A 10,954-nucleotide genomic window follows, 5' to 3' on the forward strand; every position below is an offset into this window, starting at 1 on the left:
TTAGAAATTTATAAAATTCTTCGCGGCGAGTTTGCTCACCGCGGTTCGGACCTTTTGGATTGATCTGTGCATTAAAAAGTTAAGGAAAAATGCTTTTTAGAAGAGCGCGTTTCTATGGCCCATTATGCGGCCGCATAATAGCAATGCGTACCGCATAGTCACCGCATAGTGAGGCAGAATGTTGGCTAATTTTGAGGACAACTATGCGGCAAATTATGCGATCACATAATCTATATGCGGGTCGCATAGTCGTCGCATAACCTCCCTTGGATTTTTGCGAAGGGCTGTTTTGCGGTGCATTATGCGATCGCAGAACAGGTATGCGGACCGCATATTGGTCCCATACCTGGATAGAATAGTCAATCCTTGAGGGCTACTTTTGCGGTTCCTTTTGCGAGCCGCATATCAGTTATGCGGTCGCATATGCGATCGCAGATTGAGTCGGGGCTCCTATTTTCTAACTTTTAGAACCCGACCCTTTCCATTAAAAACACACTATTAGACCCTATTGTGCTATTCTCTACTACATTTAGAGTGAGAGAAAGAGTTCTAGAGGGAGAAATTGATCCTCACAAGTCACTATTCAATCCTTGCCCAAATCATTGAAGATTATCAAGAAAAGTTACTAAGCCTTCATCCTAAGAGGTAAGAACTTGTGCCCTAACCTTTCATTTTGAAATTCCTACTAAAATAAGTAATTAACAAGTGGGTTCATGGGTATAAGGACTGATTATCTTGCATGCATGTATGATAAATATGTATGGGGAGACTGTGAGCTAAAAATGTAACAAATGGGGGTGTAGGATGATGGAATCTTTCACAAAAAGGTATTAAAATCATAGTGCACACCTAGTCCTTGATAATGTACTCAAATGAGCTAGAATCTTGATTATCTCTCTAATTTTTGGTTCAACTTGTAATTCTCATAAAATAGATCGAAGTTGCTAAGAGTTCCGGAATTATTGTAAGAATTTAAGGAAAGCTCTATTGAGGTATATATGGCTAAAACCCCCTCTTCTTAGAAATTATGCTCCCTTGGTGTCCATGCAAATGTTGTAAGTTCCTAAATTTGATTGATATAGTGCTTGCTATTTCAAATGAATTGGTGTTGCAAGAATATATGTGAAATGTGTGTCTCAATGTGTTTAGTATGCTATTCATGGTAAATTGAGGATGTGTGAAGAATGTGAACCATGTGCCAAAATGCCTAGATTTCATGTCAAGTTTAAATTGAGATTGTTATGCCGAACTATGTGAAATCCTCTCTATGCTTACAACTTTAATTGCTCTCGTATATGCCTAATATCTTAAATTGCAATGTTAATGTTGAAAATGGAAATGATGTGAAATGTGGGGGAAAAGAGTTCGAGTTATGAAACGTGGCCTAGTGCTAAGTATGATGTGATAATTGTGGCCCAAGTGCCGATGAACTGATATATGTGAAATAAAAGATGAAGTGAGATGATTGATGGAAAAGGGAAACGTCTTGGTAAGCGGCTTAGCCGATCGGGCCGTGATCGGACGCCATGCCGCACACATGGTGGTATTGTGCTGATATTGAAACCGGAAAGTGAGAATGAAATTGTGTTTGAGGTACATGTCTTAAATGAGGCAACTTAGCCGATCGGGTCGTGATCGGACTCCGCTTAAGAAAGCGGTGGTATTGTGAATGATGATGTAGCAGTATTAATGTCCCAACCTAAAGCTATGGAAATTTTGTGAAAGTTATGTGATCCCTTTACTTGATGATGTGGTGATTGTTTGAAGCTTTTGTTGATCCTTATGATTTCTTTATTCTTGTATGGTTGTTCTCTCTAATGAGATGGTGTTTAGTTATACATACTAGTACTATTCCACGGTACTAACATCCCTTTTGCCGGGGGAACTACATCCTAGAATGGATGTAGGTGGTTCCATAGCAGACAGTGTCGATCTCAGGTAGCAAAGCATCCTCCTCTTAGCAATCTTGGTGAGCCCCTTTTCCTTCCAGGGGTTATGCAGTATATCTTTTGTTATTAATTACCTCTTTTTGAGGTATAGCCGGGGCCTTGTTGCCGGTATTATCATAACTGTATTTTATATCATTAGAGGCTCTGTAGACGTTTGTGTGGGTTATGTATGAGTGTTGGATGGGTCAATGGATTATGTTGTAATTCTAAACTCTTGTTCTTCTAAACTGTAACTATATGAAATTTTGCAACTTAACAATGGCTTAAGGGTTGTAATATAAAATGAACTAGCAATGTTATATGTACGATCTTTCCTGCTGTCTAGTTAAATGAACGAATGGTTTCTTGATCATGGTGAGTTAGGTAGAAAGTGTCCAAAAAGGCTTGCTCGATCGGGTTCACTCGGTTGAGCGCCGGTCGTGCCTCTCGAGGTTGGGGTGTAATATTAACTCAGTGATTTGATGACTTCGGAATAGTTCTTGACACGTTCGACGATAAATGTTTGTTTAAGAGCGGAAGAATGTAATGACCCGACTTATCGTTTTGAGAACTAGCACCACCCTCGGTGGCTTGAGGTTTCAAGCAGCTCCATATTATGTGTTAAGACGTGCGTGCGTGGTCGAGTTTGGATCTCGAATGATTTGGGATTTATTCGGAAGAAGGATTCGTGTTTTAGAAGCTTAAGTATTAAGATTTGACCGGAATTTGAATTTTGTATAGACGGTTGCGAAATGGTGTTTGATGATTTGATTTTGGACTTAGGCGTGCGTCCGAAATTGGATTTGGAGTAATTTGATGCATTTTGGCGAAAGTTGGAAAGTTGAAGTTTTGAAAGGTTAAGAGGTTAGACTGGGAGTTGACTTTATGATTTCGGGCACGGATTGCAATTCTGAGAGTTTAATTAGCTCCGTTATGTCATTTTGGGACTTGCATTCAAAATTTGACGTCATTCCGTGTTGATTTGATATGTTTCGGTACGAGTTTGGAAGTTGGAAGATTTGAAAGTTCATATGTTCGATTTGAGGCGCGATTCATAGTTTTGATGTTGTTTGATGTGATTTGAGGCCTCGAGTAGGTTCGCCTTGTGTTATGGAACTTGTCGGTACATTCGGATGGGGCCCCGAGGGCACCGAGTGTGTTTCGAACGGGTTTCGAATTGTTTAGAGCTTGTTGGGTGAGGCTGGTATTGGGCAGTTTTGGTGTGGTCGCACCTGTGGACAATTGGGCGCAGATGCGATGGTCGTAGAAGCGATATTGAAGGCACAGAAGCGGAACTTGGAAGGCTGAGGTCAGATCGCAGAAGCGAGGTTTGTTGCGCACATGCAACCTCTCTGGTGCAGTGCCTGGAAGCGCAAAGAGGATTTGGCAGATGCATGGATGATGTTCGCACCTGCGTTAGCGCAGAATCGGGGCTTTTTCCGCAGGTGCGATGGACGCCCCCCAGTGATTATCCGCAAAAGCAAAAATTTTGTCACAAAAGTGACGCCGCAGAAGCGGCTAATGAGTCGCGGGTATGATTAGGCCTGGGCGCACTCTATATGTCGAGGGTTTAATATTTTCGACATATTTTGAGTTGTAGACCTCGGCTTTGGGAGATGTTTTGTGGGTTATTCAAGCAATTCATTGGGGTAAGTGTTCTCTATCCGAATCTTATTATATATCGTGAATCCATTGCTATTTTTATCATTTAATTAGTGAATTAAGTTGGAAATTTGGGGAAATTTTTTAAAAATCCTTAAAAATATAAAATGATTATTTGAAGGTTGAATTCAGTTCGGAATTTAGTAATGCTTGTATGGTTGGACTCGTATCGGAATGGGTGTTCGGATTTTATGAATTTCATTGGGTTGCGAGGTGCGAGACCGGGGGTAGATTTTTTGGTGGACATTTTAGTTTTAATTAAAAATCGAAACTTTATTATCCGGAATTGTTTTCTATGAGTTTTGTTTGTGATTTGAAGTTATTTGGCTATATTTGAGTCGTCCGAGGTTGTTTCACTCGAGAAGGTCATTTTAGAGTAATGGTATAGCTTCTTTGAGGTAAGTATCTTGCCTAACTTTGTGTGGGGTACTACTCCTTAGGATTCGAGTCATTTGTCCTAATTTTTTCATCTGAAGGTCGTGTACGCGAGGTGACGAGTACATGCTCGGGCTTATTTGTGTAAATTTTACCATTTAGGGCCCTTAGTTTTTTTTGTCCATTAAATATGAAGTCGTTATGTCATGTTAAAATCCGCCTTTACTAAATTCACCCTTAAGTGTCTTATTTGGAATTAATTTCCTCATGTTATACTCTTATTGCTGGTTAAACTCCTATGTGACTTAATTGAAGTTGTTACCTCTTTTATTGCCATGCTATCCTATCCCTAATTGTTTATCCTTGATTGAAGTTATTATTATCTTTTCCGAAATTTCCTATTATTAGTTGAAGTTATTATTATCCTTTCCATAATTTGTTTATCCTTAATTGAATTTGTTGTATATTTTTCTGTAATCATTCAACCCTAAATGAAGTTTTTCTATCCTTTATCATTGTTGACTTATCCTTATTTGGAATCGTTGATTCATTATATCCCTCTTATCGTTGAATTGTACTTTTGTGGAATCATTGCTACACATTATCTCTTCCTGGTTATGTATGTACAAGAGGCGAGGGTTGGAACCCTATTGTGAGACGGACGCCTCGCGAGCCGGGGTTTTGAGAGATGAGGCCTTTTTTATTGAATCATTGTGGTTCTAGTATGAATATGAGGTTTTAATCGATTCATAGGATCTTAAAAGAGAATTCATATCAATAATAAAGAAAACAAATAATAAAAGTTCTTGTTTAGGCCATTATTTCCCCGTTGTGTCTTTCTTTGTGAGTTCGTTCTTCCGTTCTTTGTGTTTTGATGTTTCTGAGTTGATTTACTTGTCGTATTCCCGTATTATTGTCTTTGTTGCTGTTGTATTCAGTGATGTTGAGCTGAGGGCTATGGGTAGTTGTGATGATGAAACCGTTTTGAGGAAATATTGTGGCATGTGGGCACATATTCTCAAAGTCATTTATTTGAGTTGTTGTGTTTTGTCGTACGTGTTATTGTTGAGATAATTGTTATGTTGTTTGCACGAGGTTTTTGCCGTGCCGTTGTTAGTGTGTTTGCATGAGGTTCCTGCCATGTTGTTGTTATTGTGTTTGCACGAGGTTTCTGTCGTGCTGTTGTCATTGTGTTGCACAAGGTTTATGTCGTGCTGTTGTTATTATTGATGCGCATACGGTGATATAATGCCTTGGTGTTGAAACGCATGCGGTGAGATAAGGTGGTCTTGAAACGCTTGGCTAGTTGGGAAACTACTATAAGCCATGTGGTGTGATAAGGTGGGCTAAAAGACAGGATGCTATTTCGGGAAAAATGATTATTAAAAACTAAATTTAAAGGCTCTCGCGGTGATATAAGGAAAATTGTGATTCATTTTTTGATTTGAGACTACGAGGCAGTACCTCGGTAGGGCTCTTGTCAACATTTCCCTTTTCTATCTACATGTCTTTGATTGTTGTTTCCTAAGCATACTATTAATTATTTTTTCTCCGTGTTGCACTATTTGCTTAGTTCTATGTAGCTAATCTTATTTTACTAGTCATTGCTTCAACTTCATTGTTGTCATTATTACATTATGTGGTGATCGTTTCTTATGTGCCATTATTTGTCTCTACTCACTTGTTGCCTTGAATTGTGCAAGAACACTTGCACAAGCATACAACTAACTAAATAACCTATATCAGTTTTAGAAGAGGAATCCTAACGTTATTGACCATTATACGTAATTTTGTCTACTTGCCTTCTGTAATAGGATTGTTCGATTGGCACGTGAGTCATCCGTGCGTTTATAGGTTGTAATGTGGGCACAAGATGCCAAGTGATTAGGGTTCATGGATTAGGACCCGTGAGCTATGATTTTGATGATCGGTACCTCGTGGAAATACTTGAACAGATCGGGTGTGAAAGCGGTTGTTCTTATGGAGTTGTTGCTGGTTTTCCTATATGTGGTTTCACCAGACTTAGACTGTGTTCAACTTACTCTACAACATTATTACCTGACTGATTCCTGTTACATATTGTTGTTACTAGTGTATCACTACAAGTATTGTTTTGTATTCTTTATCCTACTTCAATTTATATTAATATGGTTTCTCTGTTAGTTTACCTTCGCACTTGTTTAGGTTGTTTAGTCTGGTAGGTGTCTTGACGGCCCTCATCACTACTCCGCCGAGGTTAGTCAGATACTTACTAGGTACCGTTGTTTTGTGTAGAGCCAGGTGGCTCGGTTATTGTTGATTATTAGCTAGCTGGTCAAGCATTGCTGTGGAGACTCAAGGTAAACCTGTCGTCGCATTCGTAGGCCTTGGAGTCACCTTCTGATATTTTACTTATACTATTTAATTCTATTCCAAACAATTGTATATAGGGATTTCTAGCAAACTCTGTAGAGCTTATGACTTGTACTACCGATTTTGGGATTGTAAGTTGTGTATAAAGATTTTCATTTCATATTTATCAGTTGATGGTTGAATTCTTCTATTAACTCAATAAGTGATAGACTTACCTAGTCATAGAGACTAGGTGTCGTCACGACATCCTACAGAGGAAAATTGGGGTTATGACACCCTTAGAAGAACAAGAACCCTTACCCATAATCTCACCGGTTAGCCGACTAATAATAAGAACATGACTTAGTAATCAAATAGGTACCCTAGTATACGTTTAAATATTAGGTGGCCACTCTTTTTCATCAACAACAGAGAAACCACAAGTTGAATCATTCCTTGACTACTGCAAAATAGGGTGCAACTCTGGGAGCTGAAGATGATGGTGGAGGCATAGCAGTGGCACTGGTAGAGGGCTCGGCAGAGGTGGATGGAAGATCAGCTTCCTCAGAAGCTACCACTGTTGGCTCATCAGACTGTCCTGTAGTAGTAGAAGGCTAAACTTTCTTCTATGGATTGCTCGCATCCATCAGGCTAAACTTTCTTCTTTGGGTTGCTTCTGCGATCATTGAGGCTTGGGAGCTAGCTCGCTTCTGCGGATTCTGGCATGCAGGTGCGAAGGCCATTTCTGCGGTTGAGAGATCACATCTGCGAAGGAGTCCGCTTCTGCGCTCCCATCATCGCTTCTGCGGCGCTGCTGGTGCGGCTATATTGTCCGCAGATGCGGACCTAGGTCTGGTAAGTCATGTTCGCAGATGCGAATATCTGCCCGCAAATGCGATAGTGCAGATGCACTTATTTATCCGCAGATGCGGAAGTCCTGGTCAGAGAGTTCATATTCGAGGGTTTCACCATTTCCTCGATATTTTGAGTTTTAGACTTCGGTTTGGGAGCTTCTTTGTTGGGTTTTCAAGCAAATCGATTGGGTAAGTGTTCTTCACCTAGAATTTATTATATTCCATGATTTTATCTTTATTTTTATTATTTAATTTGTGTTTTGAGTTGACGAATTTACAGTGTTTCCTTAAGTAGCTTAATCACCTCCTAGTACCCAAGGTTTAGAATTATTTCCTCCCATGATAGAACGGATACCCACACTGATGTAGCGGTACTTCGAACACTAGTGTACAACGAACACAAATGGTGGCATTAAGCACACTTACGGTGTTTTTGTAAGAAATCAATCCAAAAAAGAAAGAAGAGATTTTAGAATTTTTGTAAGTAAATCTGAGCGAATAGGATGGTATTTATAGACAGCAGGTTGAGTTCAAGCGAAGAGGTACAACTCTTCCAGATGGCCTTTCGCATAAAACGGCTATAACAAAAATGACTAAAATAAAACGAGAAATTAAAATCAAAGGGAAACTTAAGTTACAGTTATGGAAAAGGTTGATAAGGATTAAAAATATTAATATAATTTAAATATTTAACGAATAAATTCGTCCAAATATAAAGTCCCAAAGCTGAGCGACGACAATGGCGCAAGGCGCGACTTCTTCTCAACTCTTTAAGTGCTAACAGAAGTGCAATAAGGGGCGGATGTATAGGTGAGATGACCGGGGCACGTGAACCCATGGTCTCTCGGCAAAATTAATATTTTATGTACATATTTTTATAAATGGTATAATATTAACTGTTGGCACCCATGCTCCAAAAAGGTTGATTAGGGTACTTGGTTCAAGGTTGTGTTATTTATCTAGAGGAATAGGGATCAATTCCACTTAATACATTTTTTCTTCCTTTTTTTGGTTGTGCACCCATGTAATAAAAATCCTAGATCGGCCTCTAATGTGCAATTGTGCATATACTCAACAAATTAATTTTCCTCTTCCAATATGGGACAATGTTCCTTTGTAAATGAGGAAAATTTACAATTTTATTTTTCCCTCCATTTTCTATTCACCTCAATTTTAATTAAAAATCCAAATAGCTACTACCTACCAAGTGAACTCTAATTTATTATACAACAATAACAATAAGAAAAAAATCAAGTGTAATCTCACATGTGGAGTCTAACGAGCTCTAACTTATTATCATCCTATGAAAATAAATTGTAGTTTAAATACTAAGATAATCCATAAGATATACAGTTATATAAATAGATAAAATCCCATAATACGCTGTTAATACAGAGTATGTACTAACCATCTCAGCAAAAAATATACATCCTATATGAGAGTACACATGGAGCATCTATAAGTACTACTTAGTACAAAATTAGTACTTAATCGGACAACATATATGAAACAGTAAAAGATATAAATATAGCATGATATTGAAAAGAGTTTAAATTCTATGTATTGATAGTGTAAAAAAATATTTACCGAATCAAATTATTTATTAGATAATTATAGGTAAATCTGTTAATACGTATTAATTAGTAATATGATTAATAATTAATCTTGCTCTCACATGTTAAAATTCACTGATAGTGTAAAAAATTATTAAAACACGAATTTGACTGTTTTAAAAGGTATTTCATCATTTATGATCAGGGGAATTTTAAGTTATATTGCTTCAGAATTTCATTAAGTATACTTCAAGTCTTCAACAGGGAGCATTCATAACAGTAATGTTCCTAATGCGCCATTGTCCATAAAAAATGTGCAGTAAATAAACGTATGCATTCTCTCTAATAGTTCAATCATTTAGATGAGAGTATCAACACTTGAATTTGAGAGTGAAGAATGTGGCAATGTTTCTCTCTGACCTCTCTCTGGAAAACCTAGAAGAAGAACCCTAGCTCTTCTCTTAGACAACCAAGTTCCATTCCATCAACTACTACTCATACGTCAAATGCAAGAAGAACAAAACTTAGGAAAATAACAGAATGCAAAAACCACACATGCTCTTAACGGCAAAGATGCAAAAATGGAAAGTTTTGCAGAAAACAAAACAAATGCACAGAGCTCTCAACAGCACTTGAGCTCACTAGTGGACATCCCAGAACACTCTAATGGAAAACAAGACAAAAAAAATACCTTCTTATCCAAGCTGCAAAAAAACCAAGACACTACTCAAACCAAAAACCACATAACAGTACAAAAATCTATCCTTGGCTTTGATACTTCGGATGAAACGGAAAACATCTTTGATTCGGACAACTTCATACCCATAACTTCGGAGGATAAGGAAAGAATATACAAAAATTGGGAAAATGCTCTAATAATAAAAATATTCGGCAGACGAGTAACTTACAAATTCCTACAACAAAAAATACATGCCATATGGAGACCTACGGAGCACCTATCACTGATTCATCTTGGATACGACTATTACCTCATAAAGCTCACTAGACAGGAAAACTACGACAAAGCATTACACGAGGGGCCTTGGTTCATCGGAAATCAATTCCTTACTGTCAGGAAATGGGAGCCTAGGTTCATAGCCTCAACAGCATCACTGACCTTCTCAGCTGTCTGGGCTAGATTACCAGAGCTCCCAACGGAGTTTTACGACTATGAGATTCTTCACAAAATAGGAAACAGACTAGGGAAACTTCTTAGGATCGACGCATGCACTACTTCAACCACTAGAGACAAATATGCAAGGTTATGTATTCTAACACCCATTGAGAAACCCCTTAAAACACACATCATAATAGGAAACCACTACAAAAAAATAGCCCACAAGGGTTTCAATCTTTTGTGCCAGTCATTTGGACGACTAGGACACAATACAATCAATTGCCCTCATGCTGCATCTACTTCCAAGCAAAAACCTGCTACTAACAACCACATGAACATGGCGGCTGATACCCTAACCAAAGAAATAGACCATTGGACAATACTGACACATAAAAAAATGCAACAAAAAGATCACTACCTATTACTAACCAAAACGATGAATCTGCCAAGACCATTACTAGGCAACAAGGCATGACAAGATTCAAAAATGGAGAAGTACCAACTGACAACTTACAAGGTCAACAACAGAAACATACGACCAACCCAAAAAATCTTTTAAACCCAGCGGACAAAAACAATTATCCTAGCAAAAACCATATCTCAGACAACAATACACTAGACAACCCTATCAACAAGGACCAAATAACTATAGGCAAACCTAGTTGCTACAACATCCAAACGGTACCCCTGCCCAAAAGCACATTGGAAAACCAAACACCTCTACCTTTATCAAACATCTCCACATCACAATTAATACCCCACTTCAATACCCTAGAGCCCACAGAACCTGCAACAAAAAAGGAGCTCAAACCTACGTATAAACCTAGCGGGCAACTTCCTATGAACCAGGAGACAATATTAAAATCTGGAAACTCCTTACAAAACCTAACTACAAAGGACAACTCAATGGACATAGACCAAAAACAAAGCTTAGGCAAAGCCCCATCAACATTAATTAGTGACTACAATCATCCTAAGACTAGGCTTACCATCTCCAAAAAAGAAGACATTACCTCAAATGGTCTCCTGTCACAAATCACCCCAACAAAAACAATTGAAAAACTCCTTTCAGACCAAAAAGCTGGTAATCTCATCCCAACAGACGTGTACATCACCCCTATGTATAACAAGTTG

This window comes from Nicotiana attenuata, unplaced genomic scaffold (assembly GCF_001879085.1).
Source record: "Nicotiana attenuata strain UT unplaced genomic scaffold, NIATTr2, whole genome shotgun sequence".
NCBI classification, from domain to species: domain Eukaryota; kingdom Viridiplantae; phylum Streptophyta; class Magnoliopsida; order Solanales; family Solanaceae; genus Nicotiana; species Nicotiana attenuata.